Raw genomic sequence first — 15,992 nt, forward strand, 5'->3', positions numbered from 1 at the left:
TACCACTAGGTAGCGGTGTTGTACTACCTACTCTGTCTCTGCCTTAATAATGTTCTCTCATTTGACACATGGGTAGCCTTGGGAAAACCAACACTTGTGCACATTCCTATTGACTTACGAAGCTTCTCGGGTGAAGATAACCCTATAGAGGACAAATGTGTCATTATGATGTCCATTCAGGATCACCAGATGTCAGTTCCCTTTTATGTGGCTAGTAAGTCCAAGGTAGTGGTAGAGGTTGTTCTTGGTCGACCATGGTTAAGTGCTACCAATTGTTCATTAGATTGGAAGAATAGACAATACAAATTGCAAATTGATTCTGATTACATCTTGGGATTTGCTGCTCCACGAGTTTTATCATGTCAAAAGGGTGGTAGTTCTACCTTACACAACCCACTTTCAACATCTGCTCTTCAAGCTCCAAGACAAATGATGTGGATAATCGATGAGTCCTCAAATGAGGGCCATGGCTGGCATGTTCCAACTACTCTAGTCACTGTTCAAAGAAGGCCAGGCAAGAAGGAATTGTCAATTTGGCTACCCAAAGATGCGTACAAACTTATACCATGGAGCCTAAAAGCATATCTTTTCCAAGCCTACTTCAGATTGTTACTCATTGGGTCCCAAAGCATGTTCTTAAAGTACACGGCTATTATGACAGTGCAACAGCACTTTGGCTTCCCAAATGCCATGGTTTGCTAGAGCCAAAAGAGTGTATCAATAAGATTCCAAAAGCCACTCTTGGTTTTTCATATCAGTGGGTGAAAAGGAAATCAACACAACCTCTTCAAGATAGGATAGGTGGTTGTGATAGCACCTACAAATCTCCTTGTGTTGACCTTCCCCAAACATGTATTGAATCACCAGTTGTCCTAACTTCTCCTTGTTACACACTTCCACCATCAACTTGTGTACCTCCAACTTTACATGAGTCTCCTTTGAGCATAGATTCTAGCACTTCATTGCCTAAATCCTCTTATCTTGCTCAAATTCCTCGACAATTGCTATCTTTCCCACCTCTTAAGAAGGACATATCCAAAACCAAAGGTAAGGCATTAACACTACAAGGACTCTATTGCGTTGATAGTTGCTGGTAGGACTCTTGGGTACATTATGGGACCTCGAGACCGATGCCCTCATCTTCATGGGGTACTCCTTATGTCAAAAAGAAAGAAAAGGGTCTGTCACCCTTGAGATACTTAGCGGCCTTTAGATTCTCTTGGCGAAGGTCTCTTGGCCATTGCTTGGGTCTCATTGGGATGGAGCCTTCCTCTTTATCAAGCTAAAAATAATAATTCTCTTTAATCTTTTGCTCTTTACACAAAAAAGAAGAAGAAGAAGAAGACAGGTCCAATCACCATAACTTATATTTAGGAGTAGGGTTGCCACTTAGGAATAACTTAAACACTTGTAGTAGGACATTGAGACTGCGGTCATAACCTGCGGTGTACAAGCACACTTGCCTTTGCATAGCACTATCTACCACTTAGCCTCACTTTGACTAGTCTTTACTCGCTTCTTTTAGCACTCTTTAAAACTCTAATCGGTCTTTCACTTGCATGCTCACGTGTGAAATTAACATTGTTAAATTGAAGTTATAATTGTTCTTGCAAAAACTTATCTTGCTTCAATAGCATCACTCTATCAACCATGTCAATCCTTTCCTTGTCTGCAACCCCCTTTGAGAGCAAGATGTCCCCTTTGAAAAGCTCTGTTTGAATAATATTGATCACGTCCTCTTCTAAACCACACAAGCATCTGAAATGAGATAGATTAGGCTTTTTTTCCCCCAAGTTTGCCATTATCGACATCTTTTATAATCTTTAGCCAATTGTAGAAGATGTTGTCGGGACATGTAACCATGTGTGCCTGTTTCTGTGCAAAGCAGGCACCCATTGATGATTTGGCACTCGAAGAGAAATTATGTCATCTCACGAAAAAAGGAACTAAACATAAACAACAAGACAATTACAATTCTGGTACATCAAAAAAAGCTATCAAATAAGATTGAAAAACATAAAATACAATGACTTTTATCCCAATTTACACGAGAAGGGTGTCCCTTTGGGACTCCAACTGCTGGTCTTGAAGGCTTTTTGTAATCCTCGTACTGGCTAGTGCTTTAATATGTCACTATATGGCTACTTCGTGAATAATGCTTGTGCCTCTAGATTTGCCATCTTGAAGATGGCCATCATCACTATTGGATGTGCATTCACAAAAATCCAAGCCTTTCGATACCTATAAACATATTTCAAGTAGAGTAAGCTCAGATCAAGATTACCCTCTAATACAATTGCCTTTGCAACATAGATAGAATGCTCGCCATCTATGATCCAATATGTATATTTTTTAGCATCCCCTGCCCTTATATCTTCCTTGACTAGTGGCTCATGTATCCCTTCATAAATCAGCTTGACAGGCATTAGATATGGACATGAACAAGGGTTGTTTACCTTTCCAGAGCAAACCATCCAAAAATTTCCTCTGATTTGATAATGCCCATGGGACGCATATAGTGTGGCTGGGTGTGCTACAAAATGATTCTCCACGGGGATTTTATACTCAGTATATAAACCCAGAGGAAAATATTGTACATACTGCTCCATCCCTCCTAAAGAGGAATCCTTTGCCTTTTTTCCTTTCTTACCTAGATCTTTTTGGTTAGAAATGGTTAGAGTGGATTCCCCAGTCTCTAAAGTTATGGCCACCTATTGTACCTTTGACTTTTTTGATATTTTTGATGAGACACTAGCCTGGGAAACTGCATCTCTCTTTGTTACTTTCTTTTGTACTATCATTGTAAAAGCATCGAATAGAATTTCACAAGTAATGTTAGAGACATTCTCTATAATCAGGTTCCACCCTCTAGAGAACATAGAGTCCTCTTGATCAACCCTCATACAATCTCTCCTATATGCAGTGGGAGAGAGTTGGTACGTGAGATCACCATGGGTCTCAACATCAATGCATTTGATTTCTTGATGTAAATCCACCATAGAAACATTGATTCCCTTGACCTGCCCCTTACTCTCAAAAGACTCCTTGTTGTCTTTTGTCTGAATGAAGAGATTGATCCGATGTAACATTTTTCCTTGAAGGTCAAAGAGATCAAGGTACCAATCCTTTGAGTCTCCACCACACTGGCCATGTCAATGCTTGAGGGGAATGAAAGCTTTCTTTTGTTTGACATCTTTTTCTATCCAAAAATGATTTTTGTAAGACAAATTAAAAAAATTCTAACATATTTACAAAAATAAATAAAGCAACAACACACAAGAGCTTCAACAAAAATAAAATAAATAAAGCAACAACAAAAACAATAACTTCATGCATATCACTATAAGGAATGATCCTAGGTAAATAATACAATGTTGCTATGGGGCCATTATTAATTTAAAATATAATGAAAAGAATGACCATAGGGCTATTCTTGGAAGCCTTTGGGGCCAATTGTGCATGAAAAGAATAGTTCTTACAATAATGGCCTTGGGGTTATGCAAGAATGGCCCTTGGGCCATTCTTCTAGTCGTACATGAAAAGAATGGCCTCAAGGCCATTCCATCCCAAAATGACCTTGAGGCCTTGGGGTCATGCTATAACCGTGCGATGAGCCTCAATAGTCTTTGTCAGAATAGAGATTAAGGTCTTGTTGGTACTCTTGGCTTGGCCATTTGCTTGCGGATAATAAGGAGTAGATTTATAATGGGATATCATGAAATTTGTTGTGAGCTCCTTAATCACTTCATTTATAAAATGTGTACCATTATCGCTCACAAGTTCAAAAGGACAACCGAAGCATGTGATTATATTTTCAAAGAGGAACTTGGCTGTTGTCCTCTCATCTGCCTTATGTGTCGCTTTCGCTTCAGCCCATTTGGTCACATAGTCAGTGGGGCCACAATAATATAGTGAGATTGTGTGTTGCGGGCCGCTGGACTAATTGGACCTACAAAGTCTAAACCCCACTTTTCAAATGGTTGGTTTACTTTAATTGGATGTAGGGGCATCTAATCTTTCCACTGAGGCTTCTTATAGCATTGGCATTCATCACAACCCCTCACAAAAAGTGATGCATCATGGAACATAGTGGGCCACCAATACCTTGATTGCAATATCTTTCGCGCGGTTAAGTCTCCTGAAAAGTGACCACCCGCTACGCCCATATGTGCCTCTTGCAAAATATATAGATACTCATCCTCTCGGGGCACAACACCTAAGAACGTCATCCTTTCCTCTTTTATAAAGAGTCCCGACCATTAGGCAATAGGGTTCACATTCCTTTATCAGCTTTCGAGCTAGATCTTTACGAAGCTCTTTGGGTGGAAAGCCATTAACCAAAAAGTTAACAATCTTTTCACGCCATTCAGGAATTGTCTCCTTTTCCACTCAAGGTTAAGCCTAAGGATTTACATTTATGTAGCTCATTGTGTTCTTCCAAGGAATCACACACGTGTTCAAAAACTTCAATATGCTTCCTAACATCTTCGTTACCACTTAAGTTCTGAGTAAGCTTGGCGACTTGTACTGCCTTGCTTCTAGGCTCTCTCTTAGGAGCAGCAGGCATGCCACGCATGTTTTCTGCAATAGATTGTCCGATCGTTTGAGCAAACGCTACTAGATCACCTAAGTGAGCAGGCATAGCTGGTGGAGGCACTTCTGGGATGGCCTGGTTGACAGGAGTTGGCATTGGTCTTGATATGTATGCAACTGGCATAGGATATGATATGTGACTAGGCATAGCTCCTCTTGGATAAGGGTTATGATAAGGCATTCGTGGAGCATATGCCATTGGCATAACAGGAGGCATAGGAGCTACATGAGCATGGGTAGCGATGGTACATATGGTCGATATGCGCACTGGTATGCACTGTTGTAGGTACTGTACCACTAGGTAGTGGTGTTGTACTAACTACAGTGGTAACGGGTGCACTGTCCGTCATGCTCATCATCAGAGTAGGCATTGTGGATTCCCTAATGGAAAGTTGAGCCCAAAGTTGGAAAGCTAAAGTTACTGCTCATGGGCTCAACCTGCATTGAGACTCCAGGAAAAACAACATACGAAGGATCTACGGGACTCACCGAGGGAGTCTCCAATTGCGACAAGGTTGGTTGTTTAGCCTTGCCCATATCCAAAAATCTCATAGGGCCAGTGGAAACTAGGTTCTTTCTCCTATTCTACCTCTCGAATTGGATAATTCTATGGATAACTTCACATATCATTTGTTGTTGTTCATCTAGATTGGTGGCACTAGATGTAGATCGTATGACTTCTAACCTACCTACATGGTATGTGTAACCCGTTACATATAGGTTAGTCAGAGGCTCCGTGTGTAGGTCATATTCCCAATTTTCATTGAGAAATATCTCATCTAAACTTGGCGTGCCAAAAGGGTCTCTCGAAGTGGACGCAATGTCACTTCTTGTGGTTTGACTTCTAGGGACCTCTACTTTAGGAAGAGCGTCAGAAGGTGGTAGCTCACTAGGACCTTCATTAAACGAAGGTGGTAGCTCAGAAGGTGGTAGCTCACTAGGACCTTCATTAAACGAAGGTGGTAGCTCAGTAGTAGGACCTTCATTAAATGAAGTGGGTAGAATATCCACATGGACACTTTTTGGGAGGGCAGGGTCTACATGAAATGTGAATGGCGAATCTACTTCCCCTCCTCCTTCGTTTACTTCACTTGTCGTCGCAGGTTCAGAGCGCATAGCTCTACTAAAAGTCTCTATTAGACGACTAAACATGTTAGATCCAGGTTGTGGGGCCCAAACTGGCACGTTCTGGCTTGCTTCCTTAGAGTTCTTTGTAGGGTTCCCTTCCATGACTTCAGAGTCAGAGGACGAGTCACTAGCCGCTATTCGTGGATCTTGGGTTGCACTTCCTTGGGTTCCAACTGAAGGCCAAGATGCTAACATGGAGGGATGGTGTGAGCCTGCGTAAATTGAAACGCTTTCTAGTTGCTCAGACTCTACTAGCACCCGACCAGAGCGTAGATGCATGTGCCGTGGGTATCCTATGGGCCTTGGTAACTACCCTTGAAGCCCACACAAGTGGTTTCTCAGGTGTTTTGCACCTCGTTTTTACTTGTTTTTGTCTTGTTTTCAACCCATTTTTTCCCCCTTACTTATGGTCCAAACAAGACTAAGGCGTGTGATAGCTCAAGATGAGCGTATCGTCCAAGGGGTCCTAGCGTGCTTTACAGCATAGTGTTCGCCTATCCGGAGCTCCCGTGGTCCTCAGAACACTATATTTGTGTCTAGGTGTGAGGCCTAAATTTGAAAGTCCAAGGGTGCCTTTGGGGGGAAAGGTGAAGGCTTTGTCACCCCACATGCCCACTCCACTCCTTCGGGGGTAGACTCATTAGGAAAAAAGGGAGCTCATTTTGGGCCTTTTACGATTTAGAAAAATAAGCTCTCAACCAATCAACAAAGGGCCAACGTAACGTTGGAAATTCACAAAAATAAGAGAAAATAGATAAAAGAAACAATACTTTATGTAGGTACAAGCGTGCTACATTAATGTGGAGATTGGTTTTTTATTCTCACAAGATCTTTGGACATGAAGATAGAATCTAGTCTGACATTTTCTCTGACAAGGGCCTTCCCGCTTCCACCTTCCTTTGAACTTTGAAATGTTGTGCTGCCTTTCCTTCGAAAGGTCTCATTGTGCAACAGCCTCTTCTTTTCCAAAACTGCTCCCTTGATCCTGTTTGGCTTAGAGTAAGATGTTTCTTGTCAGCTGTCTGTCTGTCCAATTTCTCTTTCTTGAAACTTCTCTTTGTTATCTTGTTTATATTACTTTGCTGTTGTTTTAGATTCACAAGGTCTCCATGGTGAATAAAAACTATGGCCATTCTTGTGGAAGATGCTCTGTGGATGATAATGCTATGAAGGCAGAATTATACCACACATCCTTACCCCGTCGACCTGCTTCTTCTATTCCTTCGGTAGAGAATTCAAGTACAGTCAAAATGGAAGGAACTTGGGAAAGGTTTAGTGTTTCGAAAGGAGCATGGGTGCTCATGCAACCTAGCAAAAGAAAGAGATTCCAGACAAAAAACATTTTCTTGGCGTCATGGAAGGGAAGAGTACGAGATTTTGAAATCACCAGAGGGAAGATATCGGTGAAAGAAGTTTTGATTCAGCATGTGTACATGCATAAAGAACTTGTCTTGCGAGACTATCCAAATGCTATTCCGCAACACAGGCCTAATTGTATATTTTTCTATTGTGGTTTTGTTCTTTATGAGGTGTATGGATTTTTAAGATAAAGCTTTCTTTCTTTGCTTATTGACATTCTTGTGTTATTTTATTTCAGATTTATACCCTTCATCGTATGAGACATGGCAAAACATCGATTGTATTCTAGGATTTATAGATGTTTTGCATGGATCGATAGGAGAACAACAATACCAAGGTCGATGTGCAATAGAGCTAGCTCAATCGGGTATATTTTTTACTGATCATTTTTATCAGTTTTTGCTGGACAATGCTAACACACATGGTGTGTTAAGAAAACAAGACCTTCCGGCATGGAATTTAGTGGATTGGCCTCTCCCACATTTTAGTCTTATAGAGGCATATAGGGCCAAGCTTTTCAAAGAAGTACAGAAAGCTTTGAGGCCCAATATTGCCACAAGGATAATAAAAATTTCTTTATGCATGCCTCTCACAGTTTTTGTAGACTTGTTTAATACCTTTCCAGTGAAGGTTTCCAAAACAATGTTCACAGTTAAAGCAATAAGTCTGGCATGCATGCCACAATTTTTGGATAAAGGTTGGGATAAGAAGACATGTAGTTCAGTGTTTTGTGAGGTTGTCCAACCTTCTATGCAACTGAAGTACATGGTTGCATCACAAAATTTTCTTTTTTCTTTTTATTATAAGCGCAGTCGAATCCTAGGCACAAAACTAGTTTCAATGGATCAAGATGAAGATTCTTTTGGTGCAGAAAATAAACTTCTTGATATTGATGTTGTTGAGAATGGTGATGTGCTAGTCAATATCTCATTAAGACAATGTCGCTCCCTAGCTCAATTGCACAATGACATTCTGTTTGAGACAGAAGGTTCTATTTCAAAGGACTTTTTATTTATCTACAACAATAAGAAGGTACACCATTTGACTTATCCTAGTCTCATTAAGCATTGCTATTAGTTTACTTTACCCTATTGTTTCATATTGCTTTTTTGCAGGTGCTCAAAAGTAGAGAGAGTTCAATAAAATGCAAAGACATTGAAAATTTGAAAATTGAGATAACACAGACTCCATAAACAAAGGTATTATATTCAATAAAGTAAAATTTTGTACAGAAGTGTTTAATTGTATATGTAGAACATATTCTTGACAACCATTTTCTATTTATCTACAGCCTGATCCAGAGGCTGCTCTACATGGTCCAAGCTCACCGTATCATCTTTTTTTGGAGAATCTATTTTCTGTTGCTCCATCCTATCATGTATAATCTCTTGGTGCTGCTTCATTGAGTCCTCTACTGCCCCTGGAGTATCTGTTTACTGCTGCTCCATCTTCTCCTCAATAACATCAGTAGTAGCAGCAGGTCCTTGTTCTTGTGGCTTCTCCTCATCAGCACTAGGTCCTTGTTCCTATGGCACCACATCAGCATCATCTGTGTCATCAAGGTGTATGACACCTTCTCAGACTTTAGAGCTCTCACCCAACTCGACAGTAGCTGGTACAATAGGTTTGGGGGAGACATACTTCAAAAACTTCCAAATTGTATCAGCTCTGAAACTATATACATAGTTCGAGCTGAAGCTATCTTCTCTCATCTGCAATGGCATATGATGATTTAGAACACTTTGTACCAATATCAATTATTTTGAAGCTAAATGAAAATTATTTTTTCTTACAAGGTCTGGCTGTCCTATCTCAAAATAGCTTGAAAGTATATATTTGGCACTGATCAGCACTCTCTAGCCCGCAGCTACTTGAATCATCTTGTTGTGGTGTCTGTACAGTTGGAAAGATATGTTAGAAACTGTTAATATATGAACAAAACAAAATTATTCAATAAGTTCAAAGGCATAGCATGAAATAGACATTAGTAGAGGGAACGACTTTCTACCTCTAAATCTATTGGCTCTATTGAATCCAAAAGATGGACATTAGGAGGACAGTGATCCAATGCATCTAGAAGCCTTCTAATACAACTACAATACATATAATTCAGTTAGTGTGCATTAAATCAAAATAATGAAGTTTAAAGTTAAAAAAAGCACACACACCACTTACAATTTCAGCTCTCTGTGTGTGTTTTTAAGAGAGTTGAATAAAAAGCATTGCTTCTGCTGGATGTCAATAGAAGCAAAGCTCTAGTGGTCACACTGCGTAAGGAAAAAAGCATTAAGAAATCAAAGGCTATAAGAGTTCTCAATCTTAAAGAAAAATCCCAAAAGATGCAGTCACCCACATACTTGTTATGGTATGGAAGTAGCAAAACATCGACAACATCAAAATCGCAGTGTCTAAACCAATTGGAAATATCCATGGGAGTTTCCTTTGCATCTCTTAACTTGAAGGAAATGGCAGGATCAATAATATGAACTGTATACTATACAGCGTGGTTAAGCCAGCTTCTCATCATGCTGCATTGGACCAAACAATAATTAGGGTAGGGTGTAAAGGAGGTACAAGAAGGATTGTTTTGTAAACAAATGTAAAATAAAAGACACTTACTAGAGCATTGCAAGAATGATAGTATCTGAGCAATACTCATTCTTATGAGCCAATGCTACCAAGCATGGTTTTGTCAAGTCAAAATTATTCACAGAAGTTTCATCCTCAATATGGACAACTATGTTAGGGCCCATCTCCTCCAACCTTCTCTGTATCTGCAGCTCCATCTGTACAGTCTCCACATCTATAACAGATTTGGATTCTTTTGTTTGCTGCTTCTGTGACTCCTCATAAGCAGCTTTCCCTCTGGTGCTCTTTGAGTGGGTTACTTCAACAACCTTAACCTCATCTACCTTCAACTTTCTTGTAGGTGGAATTAATAATATGTCTCTCATTTTGATGTCCTGCCATTCCACAGGATGGACCAGCTTGTCATACCTCCATCTCACTCTGGACAAAGTGTTGAAGTCTTTGGCCATCAGAGTTACCCTGTGAGCATGGGCTGCTACCAGCATTGCATCTTCAAAATATTTCTCCAAGTAATCCTCGCCATTTCCTGTAAGGAAAGACTGGCAGTCTTGTTTCACCTGAAACCAAGGTACCAACTATTACATATGTCTTTCACTAGTCTCTAAAAAGGTGCCTTGGGGATTGCAAAGCCTATAGCTTTCTATTGCTTCCTGATCTCCTTTAGCACACTTGCACCATGTTTCAATCTCTTGGCCTTTTGCTGGAGCAGGCTCATTGGCTTCCCCTTCCTGCCATGTGCAACTCTTCCCTTTGGAGGCACACTAAATTCTTTGATACCTGCCCCAGCTGCTGCTGCAAGCCTTGGCCCCTTGCCAGCACTCCTTGCAGTTGACTTGGTTCTTGCCATCACTCTGACAAGCGGCATACAAAGCAATGGAAAGAGATTACAGCCACCATGGAGAACATGGAATGATACAAGAAGGCAATGACAGGGGTGGATGAAGCAACATTTATAAATTTGCAACAAAACGCGATTTCGACAGTTTGAAATTCCTAATAGCTCACTCTCGCATTTTCCTGCAAATACCTGAAGTAACATGCTATTACATTCCTACAGTGATTTCTCTATCTTTACAACGAAATACAATATGGATTGAGTTTATGCAAGGAGTGTACAACCACGGATAACTTGGAAAGACACAAAATCACAATGATAGGGGTGGATGAAGCAACAGTTTTGTATTTGCAACAAAATGCGATTTCAGTTGTTTGAAATTCCTAAAGCCTTCTCCTTGCGTTTTCCTGCAGATTCATGAGGCAGCATACTAGAACATGCCTTCAGTCATTTCACTGTGTTTGCAACTTGGTGCAAGATGTGGATTGAGTCTATGGAAGGCAAGAAGTGATCAATCTCTCACTCAACCAGCCCAATTCAAAAGTCTTCCTGCTTGTGGTTGCAGTGGAAAAAGCTAAGGAATGCATATAATATTTATCCTAATATCTAAGCTACATCACAGCACTCAGTACCTTATCCTAATATACTATTAAACAAGAAGATAAGGATATAGAGAGTGTAACTGACCTGGAAGCTATCTGTAGGTGTGTTGTGCTGGTGATGAGTACCCTGTGCTGGGGATGAACCTGTGCTGGTGGTGGTCAAGGTGCTGATGGTGCAGAGTAGGGAGGTAGAGAGGCAAGAGAGCTGAGAGGGGAGGGCCAAGACAGGAGATATTAAACAAGAGGAAAAAGATTAGTGCAAAATACAAACAAAGCAGCTACTAAATACCACACGGGTGGAATGGAGTTGTTTTTTCACACGTGCGGATGGGACCCAGATCTCTTGGAGTTTGAACTTGGCACGTGTGAATGGAACTTTTTGCCTTGGAACTTGTGCCAATCATGATTTCATAATCAGATCCATAACCACTCTTCCCTCCCCGTCTTTCATCCCTACCAGCACCCTCCCATCATCCTTTTCCTTCCCCCTTTGATCCCTTCCTACCCAACACACTCCATCCAGACTGCAACCTACCTGAAGACTACTACCACTGCCAGATCTCCAGGTTACCTAGGCTACAGCTCAAGTTTGGAAGAGAGTAGAAGATTCACCAGTGAAACTCCAACAGCATGGAAAAGGAAAATAAAGGTCAGAGATCTATATTCTTTTCAATGTTTTTTGATATATATTTCTTCCATCCATAGAATTCTTGAATCTTACTGCCCAGGAATCTGGTACATCACCCTAGGATTTGATTGGAGATGGATATCAATAGAACCTAGAAGTTTGCAACAAAATGCGAGGAGAGTGCTTAACATTTTCCAAATGGCCCTATATCGCGTTTTCCTGCAAACTCTTATATTCCTTTTGGTTTTCATTTCTTCCTCATTGTTTTGCTTTCTTTGGCCTTGGGGAATTCTTCCTAGTATCATCTACTGTCCAGGAATCTGTGAGATGATCCTAGCATGTGATTGGAGATGGATATCAATAGAAATGGAGAATTTGCAACAAAATGTGAGGAGAGTACTCGACATTTTCCAAATGGCCCTACATCGCGTTTTCTTGCAAATTCCTGTGTCCCTTTTGGTTTTCACTTCTTCCTCATTGTTTTGCTTTCTTTGGCCCTGGGGATTTCTTCCTTGATGTGAAGAGAAAAGTTTTTGCTTTGGAACAGTTGATTCTCAGGCCCCTCCTTTCAAGAGGAAGTTGGACTTTTCTGCTGCTATACTTAGACCACAGCAATCACCAGGTGAGTCATGTGTGCTCATGAAGGGAGTTGTTTGGTGATATCCTATACATTCCCTGATTGCATATGTCAGCATATAGAATTCATGATATATAAATTTTTGTTTAGGCAAAAGGAAGAGACTGGAGCAGAAAGCTGAGTCTTCCCTTTCAAAACAAAAGGAACCAAAAGAGGACAAATCTCGAGAATTTCTTCTATTTGACTTTCTTCACAAGTGCAAGGCTCAGAGGAACTTCCACATATACCACAGTATTTTCAACAGGGAGTTCACTATGAGCTCTGTACTGGAGCATCACAGAGATTTTCTTTCAGACCATTGGGATACTTTCAAACAACTGACAAAGGCAAGAAGGATTGTGGAAGGTGAAAAGGTTTTTGTGCATATAAATCATATTGTCTCCATTGACAGGCTGAGGTACCATGTGAATAGAAGATTTGATAGCCTGCCTGAGGAATATAAATTCAACTGTAACTTGCACACCAGAAAGTGTAGAGTGCTTGAGGAAACCATGGCATTCCTTATGTACATTGTCTTCCATCAGCACTCTCTAGAAGAGCAAGGGCAGGAGGCTGAAGAAGAAGACACATCTGAAGCAGAGGAAAAAGAGGATGTTCCTGTGGCAACGGAAATGGCAGAGCAGGAAGAAGATACCAACCTCTAGGATGAGGGGCTGCAAGTGGCTGCTCTTGACCTTGTTCAACTGAGGACTGAAACTCTTAGGGCAGCACAGCCAGTTGAAGATTTTGATGTTCAGAGCAGCAACTATGCAGTGCCCATGCTTCTAAGTGTCTTGATTGGTGGTAAAGATTATGTTTTCCTCCATGATATAGAGTGTATGTTCAATTTGAGGGAGGACTATGCCATTTCCGTTATTGCCCAGCCTTCAAGGCTTGACAAGGAGGTTGGCATAGAGGATGACCATTCACTACCGGCTTTGGAAACAACTTTTGATCCTGCAGAGGCCCTTACTATTTGTTTCAAAGAGGTTGAAAAGTTCCAAGAGCCAGATGAAGTTGCCTTCCAGCTCATACAGGAAGCTATGAATCTCTCAACACTATACAAGGGAAAGCTTAAAGAAGAGGCTTAATTGGAGGGGAGAGGAATAAATCTTTGGAAAGATGAACTTCTTGTTGTTGCTGATGAAGATGAGAAGGTATGATCTTGTTACTTCAAATCAAATACTTTATCTTGTGTTTAAATGTTTTGTAGTTGTGTATTGTCTCACTCCAATCTTTTGATATGTGGCAGCTACAAATTGAGGATGACACATTCCTCTAGAGAACAAGTGGAAGCAGGCTGGCTGGGTTTGGTAAAATGTCAAGCCTAGCTCATTATATTCATGATCTACGCAGTGCTAAGATCTTGATTTACCATAGGCAGTTGAGCAACAATGGAGAAGCCATTGTTTACTTCTTTAAATGTTTGTCTAGGTTTTTAGGTGGACATGATCTTTCATGGCAAAAGGAAAAGATCATTTTAATAGAGGTTGTCTACCATAGATATATTTGGGGATTATGTGAATAAGCAGGCCTCCAGGGCCTCTTACTTTTTGTCTTACACTTCTTATGCATTAGCATGTGGTGTTAAGGAGCCCAAATGTCTGGAAGGCTATGGAAAACACAAGCTCATAAGGTTTCGAGAACCACTCATGATTGCATCAGGCGACACAATCCAAGAAGAAAAACACGTGGAGATAGCTGAAGACAATGATACCCCTCCCAGACAAGCAACAGAGGCAAGCATTGATAAACAGACAGTCGACATCAAGCCATCAAGGAAGAAAAAGAGTCCAATCAAGATCAAAAAGAGAGTTCCGATTGGCAGGCCCTGGGAGTAATAGGATTTAGTCATCAAATATAGCACAAACATTATGTTGAAGTTGAACTGATTTGTACAAAGTCTTTGATCCTCATCAGTTCCTTGTCCGTACGGACGATCAGTACCCTTTTGCATTTGTCCCATCACCCTACGACACTTCAGTACTCTTTCCACACTCAGTAGCTTCTAAAAGCGTTTGACACTCAGTACCTTATTGGTAAGGATCAATAGTGTGTCTAGCATAATTAAGTAGTATTGATTGAATTTTTTGTGTGTAGCTCATGGATGTATTGATGCTTGTTAATATAAACACCATATTAGTGAATTTGGGAATTTCCCAATTTCCATTTTTGAATACTTAAAAAAGGGGACATGGATAACATGTTTGTAAGTTTCTCAAAACCCTATCATATGACCTATCGTTGGAAAGCGCTTGAAAAAATGGAATCTAAAGAGCTATAAAGCGCTCATTTTGGATTAGTGGTGTTCAAGTTATGGTTAATCCAAAATTTTGACCACGTGTCCCAAACTTGTGGGAAATTCCCATATTCCCCAATATGGTGTTTATAGATCACATGTTTCACAAAAGAAATACTTTTGGAGTCTCAAAACATATAGGCATAACACCAAGAGTCACTTGTTCTACAAAATAAAAATCTATTGATTGAGTTTGAAAACATGTGGACATAACACCAATAAGTTACAAACTGCTATTCATGTTTACTTGTCCATTTATGGTTTCTAAATATCTTCGAATCTCTCCATTGTCTATGTCTCTCTGCTGCCATTGAATTGTCCAAAGTTTGTCTTCGTCTTTGCTTTTGGGCTAGAATAAAAGCAAGCTTGACTTTGGAACTAGCAACTTTTCTTTTACCATGCAGCCTCTATAGAATGCCTCGGTAAAACCATTGGAAGACTTCCTTCAGACTATTTGCCTTTTGACTCCCTCCGTAGTGTTGTGTGTGTCTGAAAAATGCATTACGTGCCATGTAGTGAGACTTCTCCATGCCTTGGGTAGACAAAATTGCTGGGCATCCATACTTTTTGACAAAATAGGGAAGGTGGTTGTAGATGATATGCTGTTTTCACAGAGACATAAGAGTGCATAGTAAGTTATATAAAAAAAGAGGATCACACTTAAGTAAAAGAAGAAGACAGAACTTTACCATGTAGTGAGTTATATTGCAGGCTGTCCACGCGTCTTTCATTGACTTCCCAAAATGTTTAATTGCCTCTTTAAAGTTCTTGTAATCACTCTTTGTCCATGTTACATTGTCACAGAACATGAAGAGTTGATCAAGACCTCCACACCTCTGCCTTCACATTTTGTGCTTCCCCATCTGCCTCATGATTTTTCACGGCATTATGGACTTGCTTCCACAATCCATAATTAATCCTTGAAACTGTTCTACCTTGCCTTACTTGCTTACTACTGTGTTTGGGTCGAGACAAGAATCTTCTTGCCTTAACACCACCAATAGAGGGCTTGATTGGTACGTCCTTGCCATTGGTAGACTTTTTAAAATCCTTTGTGATATGAACATCACCTCCATGTAGACCTATATTGCATAACACTTTTTCCAATGCTTGAAGGGAATCCTTTCTATTTTTTGAGGGATGGAGTTTCCAAGCAAATCCGATATACAAAAATACCAATTTCTCAATAATTCGACATAGACCATGCAATGTGCATATGTGAACATTACATAGTGGAATGTCAAGAATGGCCTTGAAGTCAGGGTCAACTTTAGCTCTATTAGGTGCTCTCTTCCACCATTTGGAATCCATTATGTGAGCTGATTCTTTGCACTAAAGACAAG

This window comes from Cibotium barometz, chromosome 51 (genome assembly GCF_041138505.1).
Source record: "Cibotium barometz isolate CiBa-2024 chromosome 51, ASM4113850v1, whole genome shotgun sequence".
Lineage (NCBI taxonomy): Eukaryota > Viridiplantae > Streptophyta > Polypodiopsida > Cyatheales > Cibotiaceae > Cibotium > Cibotium barometz.